The 19,863-nt window shown below is 31.3% G+C and overlaps 1 long non-coding RNA gene across 1 annotated transcript; it reads right to left on the bottom strand.

Annotated features, from left to right (window-relative positions):
• Positions 1-717: 717 nt before the first annotated feature.
• On the bottom strand, positions 718-8,767 carry LOC139491369 (uncharacterized). The gene is made up of 3 exons (XR_011656525.1): positions 8,395-8,767; positions 5,302-5,442; positions 718-818 (listed from the first exon to the last, which is right to left on the bottom strand). It is a non-coding gene; the product is annotated as an uncharacterized lncRNA (long non-coding RNA).
• Between the last annotated feature and the right edge of the window lie 11,096 nt (positions 8,768-19,863).

Below are 19,863 nucleotides of genomic sequence, written 5' to 3'. Positions count from 1 at the left end.
CCCTTGTAGTATGGAACGCTTTTTTTCTACGACGTCATCATAACGTCATTAAAAAATGCATAAGAGACTGCAAGAACCTTTCTGTTAAGTAATGGAAAAAAACGTTTTTCAAAATATTAAATAGTTTAGACGAAAATCATAGTTTAGTGGTTACAATAAATGGAATATGTTACGCGGGACAGTCTAAAAATAGTCGTTTTATTAAAATGAAGCTTGTCTCATGAAGCATAAAACATAGTTTCATTAATTATTTTTTTCATTTTTATTTTAAAAACCATTAATTTTTAAAATCCGTAATATAGCAATGAATATGATATCACAAAATTATATATTTTAAGTTTGCATCTTGCCAACTACACCGATTTTCCAATGAGGTACGAACGTCGCGCGTAACGTCATACATTTGTACCTAAACTTTATCATTGCACAAGGTCGTACGCGTCTCAAACTGTTCACGACGTGTTTACACTAAATCTGTTGAGTGTGTGTAGTGATTGATTATTTAATCTGATAGAACATGATTTGTATATTATTTGTAATTGTGTGTGTGGGTTTTCCTAACGGTTGAAGGTAGTTATACCACTTCATTTGACTGATGGCTAGAAATCCCTTTGACAATCATACTAGACATATAAAAACGTACAGCATTTGGTCACGTTTTGTAATTGTATGTGTGTGTGTAAATAAGTTTGAAACATTACAACTATAACTGTGATATGCATAAAAATACTTTCTTTAATAAGTATAAATATAATGATCTTGGTGTCAATTCATCTGGTTTGATACATAGCCTTTTCACCACTGGTTGTCTTCAATATCTACAAAAGAGAAGGAACTATATATGTAAAAGTTAGAAAATGAGCACATTATTTCGCGACAATTTTGTATCAATTTCTTTCTTTGTTCGTTAATATAGTGAAAATATTATGGGAAGATGATTCCTTCCGGTTTGAAAAAAATGTATATTGTCAATTACCGTATCTGTGCCTGAATACACAAAATTGAGTATAACAATTTTGGCTGTTGCTGTTCTCCAACATGAATTTCCAAGGTATCTCTAACGTGAATTTCCAAGGTATGACTTAATTAAAACCTTCAAGACTTAAAGATTACAAAAACCTTAACAAAGATATTTAGGTGAAGGTTTGGTTTGGATTACGTCACAGAATCTACATCACATATTATCCTATACTTAGACTAAATAACATATGATTTTTACTGTATGATAATAGCATTAAATTAACGTAAATTCCATATTTTTCGAATTGGTGCTTAGCGGGCTGATATGAAAAGTTTATCACATGCTTCGATTGTTATCACATGCCTTTCCGTAACGTTAACGTTATCACATGGCATTTCGGTGATACTCGGCAAATTCCGGAATATACACCTCAATGCTACGTTTTCAGTGAAAAACATTACGAAATAGTGTACAAAACAATTATTTAGATACTGAAAAGTATATTGTGTAAAATAATAACAAAACAAAAAAAAAAAAAAAAAATGAAAAACGAACAAATTATAAAATAAATGCATTCTTTATAAGTTTCAAACATAATTTAGAAAGTTACAAGTTTGAAAAGGTTGACTTTTCCAAACAGTGTTTATCATGTTTATTGCGTATATTGTTATTTTTTATTTGTTTGTCGAGTCATCCATATTAAAAATGTTTTCTCCTCTGTTGAGGCATATGGTAGAAAGATTTGATATCGAATGTACTAAATTTGGGTCCGACGTCCGTAAACTTTTCAATCTTTGAACTTCTATTTGGAAACCACGTAACAGGATCAATAATTATATGAATCTGTTATTTTTCTCCATTGTTGAAGCATATGATAAAAAGATCATATGCGGCTCTTGGATTGATATTGAACCTAGGGCTGATAATACATGAGATATGAAAAATGCCATGTAATAATCTGATAGTATCATATACTTAGAGCAAATAACACATAATTTTTACAGTATGATAATAGCATAAAATTAAGGTGAACTCCATATTTTTCCGAAGTGGTGTTTTACTGGCTGATATTATCAGATTATTGCATAGCATTTTTCATATCGCATGTAGTATCAGCCCTAGGTTCAATATCAGCCCTAGAGCCGCATGATAATACATGCGATATGAAAAATGATATGTTATGATCTTTTTATCATATGCTTCAACAATGGAGAAAAATAACAGATTCATATTTTGATCCTTTTACGTGGTTCCCAAATAGTAGTTCAAAGAATAAAAAATTCACGGACGTCGGACCCTAAAGGAGTAGGTCCAGTAAGACCCCTTTTTGGCCCCAAAATAGAGCAGTTTTACAAAATTGTTAAAATGTAAACTTTTAGTTATTTATTGGAAAGTAGTATGCTTCTGTTACATGAATATGGGCTGTTTTTGACAATACAATGCACATATTTCGGGTACTAGCATCATTAAGTCATGATAAATTACTGAAATCTTCACAATTCTAGCATTTTAGTTAAGTTTTAGAACGGTTTCCGTCCAAATTGAAAGTGGCCGCATTTGTGTTCATTCTTAATATTGAAATGTAAGCTGTATTTGATAATAAAACATAACATATATATATATATAAAGGTTGAGGATGAACACGGATGCGGCCATTTTCATTTTTGACAAAATCCATCTGAAAAGTTACATTTTTTGGCATATTTGATAGATTTATCAAATTTGAGCTTGAACTGGAGCGTTTGTAATGACTAAATCAGTTATCTTTTACATAAACTAATTGAATCAAATGAAATAGACACTTGAATGTTTAAAAAGTGTCTAAAATCTTTCGTCAGATGAACTTGAAATTTGAGGCCAAAATCGGCCGTTACTGAACCTACTCCTTCAGTACATTCGATTTGAAATCGTTCTATCATATGCCTTAACAGAGTTTTTTTTTAGTATGGACGAAATTACCAAAAAATAATTCAAGAATATACATAATGAACACTGTTTGGAAAAGTTAACTTTTTTTAAAATTACTTTCTAAATTATGTTTGAAACTTTTTAAAAATGCATTTATTTTATAATTTGTTTGTTTGGTTTTTTTTTTTGGTTTTTTTTTGTTTATGTTATTGTTTTACACAATATACTGTCCAGTATCCAAATAATTGTTTTGTACACTACTTTGTAATGTTTTTCAATGAAAACGTAGTATTGAGGTGTATTTTCCAGAATTTGCCGAGTATCACCGGAATGCCATGCGATAACGTTACGGAAAGGCATGTGATAACAGTCGAAGCATGTGATAAACTTTTCATATCGGCCCGCTAAGCACCAATTCAAAAAAGTATGGAATTTACGTTAATTTAATGCTATCATCATACAGTGAAAATCATATGTTATTTAGTCTAAGTATATAATAACAAATATTTATCACATGCTTCAAATACTATCACATGCCTTTACGTAACGTTATCACATGGCATTCCGGCGATACTCGGCAAATTCCAGAAAATACACATGGACAGTACGTTTTCAGTGAAAAAACATTTCAATCGAGTAAGGTACAAAACTATTCTTGCGATACAGGATAATATATATTTGTGAAATGCAATAAAAATATTTAAAAAAATGATACAACAAATGCCTTTTTAAAAGTTTCCAGCATAATTTAGACAGTTACTTATGCTAATTTTTCCAAACTGTTCATTGTGTATATTATGATTTTTTTATCGTTAATATAAAAATATACCATGCTGTTGTTTTTTTCCTCTGTCGAGGCATATGATAGAAAGATTTCATATCGGATGTACTACAAATGGCGTCCGACGTCCGTAAACTTTTCACATTTTTAATGTCTACGTGAAAACCACTAAACAGGATTAATATATTAAACTGTAATTTTTTTCCATTGTTGAAGCATATGATAAAAAGATCATAAGGAAGTACACCACTAATTCATGGTCCCATTGCTTTCTATGTTAAATTCCTCCGTTTCAAGCAGGCACACCTCTTTTATTTTAAGTTCAAATAAAGTGGCAATCATTGCATTTCAAAGCAACACTTTATGGTGTCTTGTACTGGAAAAATCAACATACCTTATATTGCATATAAGAAAGAACTGGTTCCCGGAACTTCAGATGTACCAAAACAGGTACTTCAGATCTGACAAACAGACAAAATGTACCCTCTTTTTAAAATTTGGTGCAGTTTTTTTACTATTCAAAATTAAAAGTCCAAAAGTGTTCTACAATGATCACCAGTCCTTCAGCTTTCATTTGATACCAAAAATACCTAAATATTCTACATATTTTGAAAGTTACACTCATGCGTAGGAACTATTTTGTGTTAAATATGTACTACTTTCTGGTATGTGCTTTCTGGCCGGGCCTGAATTAGTGGTGTTACACCATAACATGTCATTTTTTCATATCAGATGTATTATCAGCCCTTGGTCAATATCAGCCCTCGAGCCTTCGGCTCTTGGGCTGATAATACATCTGATATAATATATGCCATGTAATAATCTGATATTATTAGACATACATCTGATGTTATCTGCTCAATACGTTGTGCCACTGCATGTGGGTAGTAATGCCTTTTAACGTCGGCCGTCAAACAGTCATTTTTGGCTACCGTTAGCTTCAAATTGGTTAAAATTTTACCGTGATTTGTCAAAATATCCTTATCGTGTGGTCTTAAATAGTTATCGTTAACGTCATTTTGGGAAAACAAATTTACGTGATTCGTCAAAATCAGTCGATGTTTTTATCTTCGAAAAGAAAGTGTACATTTTATCGTCATATACCAAAAATTACTGTTAACGTAATTTCTCAAGAATTTGTACCGTTATTCGTCATGAAGGTACCCCCCATTACGACCCTCCTGTGTGGATAGTTTAATGAGCATTGCCATATATAAATGTAAAAACGAACGGACAATCAAAACTGCATATAAAAAATCTTATTAAATAACAGTTGACCACTACAAACACGATCGACAATATTAATGCCATTTGTTGAAAATGACTTGTAACAATTAGACTTTTCAAGTAATAAGTTATTGAAAATGAAAGGTCATCAAATTTTGAATAAATGTACAGCAAAGATATCATCATTTAAATGTTTTTGTTAACAACATTTGCTATTGCGAAAAACGTCGAATACCATCGACTTCTCTCAAACATCTGAAAAGTCAAATTACAAAAAATAAACAAAAAATCTAAGGAAAATTCAAGTCTAAAATGGCAAAATCAAAAGCTCAAACTCAGCATGACAGCATGTTGCATATATATCATATAGAATAGACGAAGCTTTCTTTGACACAGAAATATATATCATGTTGTCAATACTCACAATTTGAAGGAAGACAACAGTGTTCTGACATCAAACAATCCGGATGGTCTTCTGCGTTTTCGTCTATATCACAATAATATCCTATTACACAGTTATCAGTAGTGCAATATCCCCCAGCACTGCCACATGGATACGATTTACCTTTATATAATTAAAAGTAACATTCATATGAAATTAAATAATATATCAATAAAAATCAATATAAAACATAACTTTGTAAAAAGATATAGAAAAAATTTAACAAACAATATAATTTCGTAATTTTCGAGAAAACAAAAATGTTTAGTACGAGAATTAAAATCGTCTCGACTATGTCATATTTAGGTATTCCTCTGTATCAACTAAAACAACCACTGAATTACATGCATCTGACTTGCGGTGGATACATATAAAATGTTACAGAATAGAGCTAAACCTTGAACACCCAGGAACAGTTGTGCAACACCTTGTCTACAGACAACGTCGAATTTCAGAACCTAATATTTTTATAGAATTTGGTGGCGGTTTTAACTCTATTGTCGACATGCAGCCTACATATACATAATGTTAATTGAAATTGATCAAATGACTTCAAAAATATGCATATAGGACGATTAATATATCTTTTTTGAAGACGTTCTTACCAGGTATGAATATCCTTGTATAGAAGGGGGTTGCCGTTGTGGATAAGCAGATTTAAAAAAAAAACACTTGTCTGATTGTCCATCACTGTCATTTGAAAAGTTTAAATCTAGTGATTTCTATTTTTTATCAATCGTTTTTATCCTTTTAAGTAAAGAAGTAATGTGAAGAAACACCTTATTCATGTTATAATATATATAAAACTTTTAAAAAATATATATATAACATTAATTTGAGAATAAATAGAAACACGAATATACAAACAAACAAACAAACAAACAAATAGCGCTTACCGGTTCCAAACATCAATGTTAAAAGAAACACAGCTAGCAATATCGATATCGTTTTCATCCTGATGTTCGTGTTTGTGTTTTTGCGTAAACGCTGTTTTATATACATATAGTACTAGTATATGATCTTTTGACATTTGTCTTTGATCCTTTCGTGAAACATTACACAGGTAACACAAAACTATTAGTTACAAAACTCTTTGTAAAATGCCAGTGCATCACCATGATTAGACTTGGAACACATAGTTAAGAGCACATTGTTCCGTTAGCATGAAAGTTCATGTACATGATGTACTATCATTTACAGTTAAACTCTTCTTTATAATTGTTTTAATTATATAATCTTTAGTCACTTGACAAATGTCCTATCATAGACGATTACACACGTAACGATAAATTTAGTAACAACACTTTTTATCAAATGTCAGTACATCCCCTCGGTTAGAATAAGTAGAAGGTGTTAAGAAATCAGTTTTAAAGAGCAAAAGGATCACCATTTTAGTTAATCAAAACATTTATAAATTGATATTTAAAACTAGCTTTACAACCAGGTATGATTCACCGTATTCTACATAAGATAATCCCAGTACTAATTCAGAAATGTGATAGTTGTTATCCATTCGTTTGATGTGTTTGAGCTTTTGATTTTGCCATTTGATTAGAGACTTTCCTTTTTGAATTTTCTTCGGAGTTCAGTTTTTTTATGATTTTACTTCTTAGGTACTAGCTATTACACAATTTTCACCATGTTGTTGTAAGTTCGTCTTCGATATCTGAGTTTCATATTTATTTTCCTTCTTTGTTATCTCTCTGATCATACCGATCTAAAGAACTTTTTGATATTTTAAATCTCGATCTTTCTCTGAATTTCATTCTATCAAAACTTATGATTTTTCAACCCTGTATACCGCAATCCCTCATGTGCAATTGAAATGACGTTAATACATAGCAACCATGACGTTACATATAGAGAGCGGTAACGCGTATAAGTACATGTATGAATCCCGCGTAATGAGATTGTCTCTATTTATCCTCGACATACTCGGGGTCTTCAACAAGGCTGCTACACAGAGAAACACGTGATTAGTATTACCAATGTTATTTCAACTGACCAGGCGGAGCTTATGTTTTAATTTGCATATGAACAGTCTATTAGAAAATGGGTGTGATAATGATGGTTTCCGTTATAATTATTATTGATTTCTAATCACCTATCAATGTCACCAAATGGATATACAAATGAATGAGTGTATGATATTGAACGAATAACTGGACACTTCATTGATGAGTTTATCCCAAAACACCTGTCTATAGATGGACCGGTATTTAATAAGTAAATCGGTTAAACCCCGCCCAGTCAAGTGAAATATATCAAGTAATACGCTTGAGTCTGTTTCTTAATGACCACATATTTGTTAAATTGGGAGTTACACCCCAGTTCTATTGTTATACTTTATAGTTTCTTTTTTGAAACACGTGTAAATTGAATAGATCTATTGTTACGAATAACAATGGATTTTTGCCACAGGCTGTGACAAGCGGGGTTTCTGGAAACCCCTGCTTCCATATCCCGCAAACAAAGTCCATTGTTATTCGTAACAATAGAAATTGAGTATTCTTTAAATAGCATGAACATAAGAAATTACTAATAGTGTTCACTACAAATTGTTTCAAGATGTAAAAAAACAAATAACTTTTAAGGAAATTCCAATAGCGAAAAAAAATTTAAGCATCTATTTTGAATACAAAAAAAAACCCTTTAATTACTCCTTTGCTGAAAGTAATATTTTTTATCCCAGTCATATGTTTCTATTTAAAAAAGGGGGGAATCTAACTCTCGGACCCCCTTCGTTATCCAGTAACCGATCTGGGGTAGGGGTTCCGCGGGTTTGACCCGTTTAAAAAATCAATGATTTTGACTGATTAGAACCCCATCCCCTTTCTGTTGAGTAGCGAACCCCAAGCTGGAGCAGCCCCTCTCCCCAAAACAGAGAGTTACGAAATATTAAATCTTTATCTTTGTATTCTGAGTGTGCCTGGTAGTCGGGTTTCTATTGCAGATACACTTATTCCTTTGTAGGTCAGAATATGAATGTTTATTTATTCTCGAGAAGATGCGGGGGGGGGGGGGCTTTTTTTCTATAAAACCGTAAGATATCATAAAAAATATAGTTATGATTACCTTTATTAAACTGATACAGGTAAGTTCTTTGGGTTATAATATTGGCTTTATCTTTAGTCTCTTCTATCAAATCCAACGCTTGCCAAAAAATGTCGTCCGTCTCATACCCTTCCATATTGACAACTGCATACAAGGAGCATGACGTATTTTTTGTTTGTAATATGAATACACGATACGGTCAACCTTGACCTGCTGATCCATATTAACACAAGGATTTAATTGGAATATGCAAAACAACCTTGACATTGGTAAAATATACTCACTTGTCAAAGTTTGAACGAAGATAAACAAAAAAGGTTACTAGTGGGGTTTCATGTAATAAAAAAAATCTTATAAATCATGGTTTGATATTGTCAATAAAATATATGTTATCGGGGTTTTTTTTTCATTTAATAATCAATGTTAACAATATAGAGTTTAGAATGGGGTGTAAGTTAGTTATACACCTCGGGATACGGCGTGTCTGGATAAGAAACCCCTCCGGCCTCCGGCCGACCGGGTTTCCTATCCAGACACACCTTTCCCTCGGTGTATAACTATTACGTAGATTTTATCAACAAGTTGCAGGCATTCATATGGAACAAACTATTCTCGTCACCTTGTCGACCTCTTCTTATTTTCATCTACTTATTTTACTTATACATCCCGCTATTGTATTAGTGTATGTGCTTTGGCCAATTCTGCTTATATACTTTGTCGATATGTCATTTTGTGTGTTGTTTTGGTTGGGTTTTTTTTTTGTCGATACAGTTATTTGTTTTTATAGTGATTAAGATTGTATTACAGTGTTGACTACTGTTCCCAAATTTTTACGTTTTTATCTATTCTGTCTGACAGTTTTGCTCACATTATTGTCAATTTAATGAAATTAATTGCGACTGTCATACAATTGTAAAACCATGTTTGATATATCATTTTCTACATCGGACAATGTTTGTACCAAGTCAGGGTTATGGTGGTTGTTTTCCATTCGTAAGATGTGTTTGGGCTCTTTTTTTATATAAAGGACTTTCCGTTTTAAATTAGTATTTCGGTATTTTTTGTTTTTTTGTTTGTTTTTTCTGGGAAAATATCTTTTCATTGAAAGGTGAATTACTGTGTTTTGTATGATGATTTATCAGTGTTGAAATCATGAAAATGTATATACTTCTGAGATAAGTCTATATTATTGGTTGAAAAAAACACATTATCAATCTAATTTTTTAAACAATGCAAGTTTTAACAATATAAATAGTTATTGAGGACATGAGAGTCATCCACAATCGCTAGATTTGTATGTGCTGATTACGTATGTAATAATTTCTGTGCTAATAAATATTTCTAGTAGATGTTTTATGTTTCACACTTTCTTATATATTTCCCATTGTTTTTATGTGGTATGTGTCGTATACACGGTATATGTCACTACATATATTTTTTTTAAAGAGTAGGTACTGTGTGATCTGTTTCAATTGTTTGAAAGAACGTAAATAATGGTTACTAAGCTGATTTAATTTTCATGTTTGAATTTGATAATATGTAATGATAATTAATCTACATTTTAGGTTGGCGTTAATTCTGAAATCATTTTGACTGACTTCATTGTTTTGATATTTTTTTGAATCTTGTGATTTTTTATTTTTGTGATTTGATTTTTTAAACATAAAATTTGATAAAATTAATCTTGTTTAACATTTCAAACATTTTTATAAAATAAATTCCTTCAAAAGCAATTAATTCAGGTAACACAGATCAATATCGGGGAAAAAAACTTGTCAAAATTAGACATGCGAAGTTATTTTACATGGTGTAATAATGATTAGTGACAGATTGGAATCATACTGTAGGAGGTATAAGAAGTAAAAAGACTTAATTCAGCGTGAATCGGTCATTTCAGTCTGATAACGCCTAAGTCAAGAGATTTTCCCGCTTCAGATACTACTTTTATCTTTACATATTTCGTTGCATGTTTATATCAGTAAAAATTCACAGTGAAAAAAAAAGAAATGTATGAGTCAAGACATTTTGACTTACCTCACACAAAACACAGCTCTTTGTCATGTTTTGACATTATTCAAGTAAACAATATATACATAAAGTTAACTCATCTTTCATAATAGATATCAATTGTACCAGGCTTATAATTTGATACGCTAGACGCACGTTTCGTCTACATAAAACTCATCAGTGACACTCAGATCAAAATAGTTAGAAAGCCAAACAAGTCTTAAGTTAAAGAGAATCGATGACCTAAATTATAAAACGTTGTGCCAAATACGGCTTATTTAATCTATGCCAGGGATAAGAAAACCCATTATTATTTCTATTAATTCATACTTTTGTAAACAGTTGATTTAAATGCAACCATATAGTCAATTTACATGTAAAAAAAAGTAAAATCACAAAAATACTGCACTCCGAGGAAAATTCAAAACGGAAAGTCCCTAATCAAATGGCAAAATCAAATGATAAAACACATGAAACGAATGGACAATAACTGTCATATTACTGACTTGGTACAGGCATTTTCAAATATAGAATTGGATTGAACCTGGTTTTATAGCGCTTAACATCTCACTTGTGTGACAGTCGCATCAAATTACATAATAAATGCGTGAACAAAACAGACATAATATGGTAAAATTGTCAAAATAGGATTACAGAAGTCGTCACCGTGTCACAAATTCAATTAGAACAAAAACAAACAATATTTAACAAAGAAGCACAATAAAAATCTATTAATTTAACAACCACATTCATTTCTTACTTATATATGTATTTTAAATCAACCCATAAAGAATTGAAGTATTTGAAGTCCTGTGACTGAATGGCAATGTTCACATCAACTCTAATCCATGTTAGCTAGGGAAGAATTTATACCCATACGTAGGATCGTAGTGAACGTTATGACAAAGATGACCTACATTGTTCTGTAAACAGCAATGTCAAATTCTTCAAATAAACAAGGTGCTCAAGAGAATCGGAACAAAAATTTGTTTCTCATTGTTGTTTTAGTTTGAAAATGTGAAATTTTAAAAATGTCCTAAAACATGTCAGAACCGAGGCGTTAATTATTAAACTGATGCACACTTAAGGGGAATAACTATCCACAGCTAGTGGTATCGTCCAAATGCAGGTACGTTAAAAATCACTTTATTAATGTTGTTCCTTACCCACATGCTGGTCTATTTGCTCTTAAAAGTCTAACCGACCGAAATTACAAAAAGTTGTGTTACTATTTATCGTTTCTTGTGTAATATTCCATGAAAGAATAAGTGACAGGTGTGTTTAAAGATTATATACTTTATATATTTATATATAAAAAAAAGAGGGAGTTTGAATCTAAGTGCAAGTATAATGAACTTGACGAATTTCGTGCCTCACTGAGATATATGTTCTTAACTACTTGTACTAAACTTTAACCGTGGTGATGTACTGACGTTTTTGTTCCTAATAGTTTTCGTTTCTTGTGTAATCTTTCATGAAAGGATTAATAACAAATGTATGAATTGATGAAGGAAATATCATACGGTGGTGCTCTTCTATTTTTTGCTTCAGTCCTTTAAAAGTACCAAATTTTGATGATTTTCCCATTTCTCATCAGGTTTTACCGATTTTAAGGCTATTATCGTAAAAAAATTACAGTTTCACAATTAAACTTTTTTCATACTTTCAATAAAGATAAACCAATCTGCATAAATTTAACTTAAAAAAAAACTATTGGAAAGGTGTTTATATAACAAAGTTTTATCATATTTTGATGCTTTTTCGTGCTGCCAATTTTGTATATACGTAAATTTGTAATTTTTCTCTGTTTTAAGAACAAATTGCATATTATTTCAACATTTTTGTTATAAATGATTGACAAATATTTATCTAAGAAATTTAAAAAAAGAAAAAAAGTGATATGGGATGTACACCTACCTGGCAAAATCATTTCTTGTACCTCTTCACCATTTTCAAAATATTTTGGCAAAAAAGACTGACTTGATTGGTAAAATAATTTGAAAAATTAATTAATTACTTAAAAACTTTTTGTTGTAAATACATAACTTTTTCGTAGGGTTAAGTTTAATTATCAATTTTTTTTAAATTCATTGATATTTTCCACTTATCATGTATCACATGTTTTGGAAATATTCCAGAACGAGATTTCAACGAGTCAGAAGAATACATCCTTAAGTTAATTTTATATGTTGTAATATATAGTTTTTGTTTCTTTTATTTTCTTTTATCGTCAACCTTTCTGTTTAGTTTTAAGGAATAAAAATGATAAATAAGATCAAATCAAACCCCACTTCTTTTTAAGATACTTATATTGATTTTGTTTTTGAAAAGTTAAACATTACAAAATATATGTTGCCATATATATACAGTTATAAGAACTAATGATCATACATTCTGTCGATATTGTTTACTTATACTTGAGCATTGCACTAGGTAGGACGCTTCTCAAACTTTTCATAGTGTGTTTAATCTATATCTGTTTGGTGTTTAATGATCGATTCTTTATTCTGATAGAACATGGTTTGTATATAATTTGTAATTGCTTTTGAACTAGCTGCTATTACTCTTGTTGCTTTATTGCTATTGTTTTTGTGTCTTTTATCGATCTTTTGCTTTGAGGCAAGTGTAAATGATATTAATACATGTAGTTTGTTCTTATGTTCTTACACCTCTGCCAGTATTCGGGGGGATGGGTGAATGCTCATATACATATTTAATTCACCCATATTCGACATGTGCCTGTCCCAAGTCCGAGGCTTGTAGTGCAATGGTTGTCGTATATTCATGTCTGATATATTTGTTTTCTTTTATAAATTATGTCATATGTTTTTTCGTTCAAATTTGATTCACTTTTATTGGGCTTTACAGTGTGTGTGGGTTTTTTTTAATGGTTGAATGCCGTACTACCACTTTCTTTGACTGATGGCTAGAAATCCCTTTGCAAATCATACTTAACATGTAAAATATGTGGTCACGTTTTGCAATTGTATGTAAGTGTGTAAAAGAGTTTGCAACATTACAACTATAACTATAACTATGATATGCATAAAAAAATACTATCTTTAAAAACTATAAATATAATGATCTTGGTGTCAATTCATCTGTTTTGATACATAGCTATAGCCTCTTTACCAATGGTTATCTTCAATATCTACAAAAGAGAAGGAACTATGTAAAAGTTAGAAAATTAGCACATTATATCACGACAATTTTATACTGACTACTTTATTTGTTCGTTTATATAGTGAAAATATTATGGGAAGATGATTCCTTCCGGTTTGAAAAAAAATGTATATTGTTCAAAACCGGATATTGATATCTGGGCTTGAATACACACAATATAATAGTTCCTACTGTGCATTACAATTTTGCCAGTTGCTATTCTTCAACATGAATTTCAATTGTAAGCCTTCAGAGACTTACCGAATTAAAGACTTAATGATTTCATAACCTTCTCACAATTAAAATGAATATTTAAAGAAGTAAAAATGTTTGGGTTTCGTCGCAGCAGCCATAAAACATATTGATAAAGATACATGTGATATTATCTGCTCGATAGTTTGTGTCACTGCATGGATAGTTTGATGAGCACATCAATATATATAATAAATGTATATTCTATGTTAATACGAAAGCAAATATGTCGGCTGTTGTTTGCTCTGTGGTCGGGTGGTTGTCGCTTTGACATATTCACCATTTCCTTTCTCAATTTTATATTAGAAATTTAAACAAAATAAAAGTTGACCAGTACAAAAATGATCGTCAATGGTGATATACATCTTTTGTTAATGTCGTGTAACAATCGGTCGTTTTCGATTAAAGGCTATTAACGATGAAGGGATGCCAAAATTAAAATAAATATTAATCAAAGACGCCATCATTTAAGATATTTTCGTAACCATAAAATATTGCTACGACATAAAACCACTAAACTTTGTAGTGCATCGACTACTTTCTAAATGTAAAAAGGGAGAGTGAAAAAACAAATAACCAATTCAAGGAAAATTTTTAATTCATGTTGGTTAGTGACGTCCTTCCATAAACCTCAAAAGTTTGCAGCCAGTTTTGTATTAAAATATATATAAATATATTCTATTTTGACTCTTTAACTTTCAAGAGTCTATCCTAAATTCAGGAAAATTGAATGGCCTTCCAAATACTTTTCGATCCCTTATATTACTGACGAGTCATTAATTGTCGAAATCAGGATATGGTGTAAAACAAATAGCTCCTCATTTTATTGTTTACAACCTTTGCCGCAAATTTACTGTTTTGTACTTAGTATTAAATTAATATAGAGATTACACAGTACGCTTAAATTTAAAAGAATTGATAAGCAAATCTATATAAAAAAAAATCAGAACTAAAAAGATTATGTAAGTTCATGGAGTGTATAAATAAACATGTGGGTCATCCTGGCTAACGTATAAATCATTTTGAAACCACTATATCATATATATATTATTTTGTATATAGATGCATATACATATTTTGCACTCTCTCTGTACCTATGTATCTGCAATGGTTATGAGAATAAAGATACCAGTTTTTATCCTTAATGTTATATGCATCATGGTGTCATGTAATGCTGTGTTTGAGCTTTTGAGTTGATATTTGATAAGGGAATTTTTTATTTGAATTTCCTTGAATTGGTTTTTTTCTCCTTTTCAAAAAGACAAAAAAAAGTGAAAAAGTATATTCTAACAAAACGCATTTGATTAACATGCCGAACAACTGATGTTCTTATACCCTGCTGACTATTGACGATTGCCAAATAAATTGATCACAAGATGTAACAAAAAGTTGATTTAATACCAAACAGAAAACAATAAAATGCGGCAAATATGGTAAACCACAAACATGAGGTGCTAAATGTTTTTACTTCAAATTCGGATTTCCACAATTAATGTGTCTTCGGTGATGTTAGGAATATGGCCATTGTTATATTATAGTTCGTTTCTGTGTGTGTTACATTTTAACGTTGTGTCGTTTGTTTTCTCTTATATTTGAGTGTGAATTCACATTACTATAAGACGTGTCACGGTACTTTTCTATCCCAAATTCATGTATTCGGTTTTGATGTTATATTTGTTATTCTTATCGGATTTTGTCTAATGCTAAGTCCGTTTCTGTGTGTGTTACATTTTAATGTTGTGGCGTTGTTCTCCACTTATATTTCATGCGTTTCCCTCAGTTTTAGTTTGTTATCCCGATTTTGTTTTTTGTTCATCGATTTACGAATTTTGAACAGCGGTATACTACTGTTGCCTATTTAGGAATCGAAACGGTGTTCTGAAGGTCATATAATTTACCTCAATTGAATTTTAACGAGTCAAAATAGGATGAACGGATTACATTAATCGGAGCGAAAATATAATACAAGCCCAAAATAAAAGAATATAAACAAGTGTAAATTGAAAACAACGTTCAAACCTATGATTGCGTTGGATAAAATCCGCAATTTGAATACGTGTGCATGTTAAAATATACTTGTTCACTCTTTTAGTCTTTTGGAAAATGTTTTTGTGCTATATATATAAATAAATCAAGTATAAATTGAAGACAGCGTTCAAACCTATGATTGCATTGGATCAAAACCGTAATTTGTATACGTGTGCATGTAACAAATTTTGTTGAAGCGGGGTCTAAATACAGCACATACAAATTTTACCATTGACGATTGTCGAACAAATTTATCACAAGATGTAACAAAATGGATCTCTATATTGATTTAATACCAAACAGAAAAACAATCAACTTGTGGCAAAGATGGTAAATCACAAACATGAGGTGCTAAAATATTTACACCATATCCGAATTTCGACAATTAATGTCTCATTAGTGATGTTAGGGATCGAAATCAAAACATATATAACGATCCTTTTAATCGTCTTAATATTTTGTCGAACGAATAACCTGCTAAATATGAAATTCCAGGGTAAATACAATATACGTAATATTTTAAAAAATTGATGATGTAACTGTTTTGTTACAAAACCAGGAGAATAAAATTTAAAGGGCAAACGGGGAGTGTTTCAAGGAGACGACAACCTGATCAAAAGACAGGAAACTGTTCGTGTCAAGAAGACGACAAACTGATCAAAAGACAGAAAACTGCTCGTGTCAAGGAGACGACAACCTGATCAAAAGACAGAAAACTGCTCGTGTCAAGGTGACGACAATCTGATCAAAAGACAGTAAACTGCTCGTGTCAAGGTGACGACAATCTGATCAAAAGACAGAAAACTGCTCGTGTCAAGGAGACGACAACCTGATCAGAAGACAGAAAACTGCTCGTGTCAAGGAGACGACAACCTGATCAAAAGACGGAAAACTGCTCGTGTCAAGGAGACAACAACCTGATCAAAAGACAGAAAACTGCTCAGGCTACCAATGAGTCCTCAACACAGCGAGAAAATCCGGCACATAGCAATATGCACAGTTAAAATTAGTTGAAAATTAAATCGCGATTAAAGGAGTAGGTCCGGTAAGGGCCGATTTCGGCCTCAATTTTCAAGTTCATTTAACGACAGATTTTAGACACTTTCTAAACACTTAAGTGTCTATTTCAATTGATTCAATTAGTTAATGGGAAAGATTTTAACTTAATAAGTCATTTAAAACGTCCCGATTCAAGCTTAAATATGAAAAATCTATCAAATATGCCCAAAATCGTCACTTTTCAGATGGTTTTTGTCAAAAATGTAAGTGGCCGCATCCTTGTTCATCCTCAACCTTTATATATATTATGTATTATCATCAAATACAACTTACATTTCAATATTATGAATGAACACGAATGCGGCCACTTTCATTTCAGACGGAAACCGTCTAAAATTTAATAAAATGCTACAATTGTGAATATTTCAGTAATTTAGCATGACTTAATGTACTAGTACCCGATATATGTGCATTGTTTTGTCAAAAACAGCCCATATTTATGTAGCAGAAGCATTCTACTTTGCAATAAATATCTAAACGATTACATTTTCACAATTTTCTAAAACTGCTATATTTTGAGGCCAAAAAGGGGTCTTACTGAACCTACTCCTTTGTTGTTTTTCCTGATTCTTGTGCTTGTAAAATAAACTATAAAACATATATTTATGCTTTTATTGATTATTTATTTATCTTCCCACCACAAAGAGGTACCTTTGATGATAAGATAATGAATCTACTTAATATCATGTTTAAGAATTTTTTAAATGTCTTGACCTAAATTTATAAAGTTCGATATCTTACCTTTACATGTACATTGATTTAAATACACCAAAGTTTTGTTGTGTTAATGTTATGATATGTGTGTGTGGATATTGTTTGATTGCCCTTAAATGTTAAAGAAAATAACAAAATATGGAATATATGGAATATATAAAAAAAAGAACATAGATCCCGGATACCCATCGTTCTATAGTGATATATGGAAGTCTTTGGATTATGAATCTGTGATTTGTTTTTGTACTCGTATGAAGCAGAATTCATTCAGAACCTTCTAAAAGACAAAAAGAAAAAGCACCTTGCGAAATTCTTTAATTTTACTTTCCGATATATTGATGATGTTCTGTCATTGAATAACCCATATTTCAGCCAATACTTACATCTCATATATCCAAGTGAACTTGAAGTTAAGGATACCACTGATACTAGAAGGACTGCTTAATACCTTGATCTTTTCCTCAATATTGACGTAGATGGACGACTTCACACGAAAATCTATGATAAACGGGACGATTTCAACTTCCCAATTATCAATTTCCCATTTCTCAGCAGTAACATACCCTCTGCCCCTTCGTATGGTGTTTACATATCACAATTGATACGTTATTCTCGTGCTTGTTCACACTATACGGACTTCATATACAGGAGTGTGCTCCTTACGCAGAAACTGCTCCACTAAAGTTATGAGGAGGACAGATTAAAATTGACACTCCGTAAATTTTATGGACACCATCACGATTTGGTGGATCCATACGATGTTTCGTTGACCAAACTAGCTAAGGACATTTTTACCACATGGTAGATTGTGTTTTGTCATAATGTCGTCTAATCTTTTAATTACCAAACGTGACTTATTCCCGATTGTGACTGTTTTGCCGAGTGTGAACTCGCATTACTATAAGACGTGGTACGGTACTTATCCATCCCAAATTCATGTATTTAGTTTAAATGTTTAATGTTATATTTGTAATTCTCATCGGATTTTGTCAAATGTGTTGACGTCTTTTCTATTATATTTATGTGTTATGGTAAAGAAAATTAATCACCGCCTTCATTTATCAGATTTGATTTCGTTCAAAGTAATCAGTACGATATTTTACGTTTGAAGTTAGATTCATAACAAACCTGACATAGTTTTATAATATAGTTAATTGCTACCTCAGTTTTATATTAATAAGAATTAAAATGTGCTTTGTTATTAAATGCAATATCAGTATTAAGTTCAAATATATAATCTTAAATTAATCCTAATTCTATCTTATTCATTCTTATGTAACGTCATTTTTCATTTTTTGATGATCTGTTTTACTAATTCAAATGACGTCATTTTTTCGTCATTTTTCAGTTTCAAATATGACGTCACTTGGCGTAGAGGTTTAAACGTATTCGGATGTGTCTACTTTTGTGTTTCAAATGTCTGGTTATGTAAATGTATTTCAGTTGTTTCCTGTAATTAGTTAATACTTCAGCTTTATCATGTACATCTTTTGTATATTCATTTTATTAAATTTACTGTTTGCAAAAGTATAAATTACTCTAAATTATAGGGATTTTCTGGTAACTTAACAGAAAACCCTTGCCGTTTTTGGCACAACCTTTTTGATCTTTTGGTCCTCGATGCTGTTCAACTTTGTACTCGTTTCGGCTTTCAAACTTTTGTATCTGTGCGTCACACATAGGTCTTGTGTGGACAAAATACACTTCTGGCGTATAAAAATTTTGAACTTGTTGCCTTTTGTTGGCTGTTGTTCGTGTGATTCTTTGTCAATTGTGTTCTCCAATTTATTTATATTGTAGTCCTGTGTTGTCATTTTGATGTTATATTTCATATGGCCATAAAAGTGCGAGGTTTGGCATGCCACAAAACCAGGTTCAACCCACCATTTTTTCCTTTAAAAATGCCCTGTACCAAGTCAGGAATATGGTCATTGTTATATTATAGTTCGTTTCTGTGTGTATTACATTATAACGTTGTGTCGTTTGTTTTCTCTTATTTTTGAGTGTAAATTCACATTGCGATAAGACGTGTCACGGTACTTGTCTATCCCAAATTCATGTATTTGGTTTTGATGTTATATATATATGTTATATTTGTTATTCTCGTGGGATTTTGTCTATGTGTGTTACATTTTAGTGTTATGTCGTTGTTCTCCTCTTATATTTAATGCGTTTCCCTCGGTTTTAGTTTGTTATCCCGATTTTGTTTTTTGTCCATGGATTTATGAGTTTTGAACAGCGGTATACTACTGTTGCCTTTATTTGTCA

The sequence above is a fragment of the Mytilus edulis genome, chromosome 10 (genome assembly GCF_963676685.1).
Source record: "Mytilus edulis chromosome 10, xbMytEdul2.2, whole genome shotgun sequence".
Lineage (NCBI taxonomy): Eukaryota > Metazoa > Mollusca > Bivalvia > Mytilida > Mytilidae > Mytilus > Mytilus edulis.
This window is presented reverse-complemented; position numbering and strand designations above follow the sequence as displayed.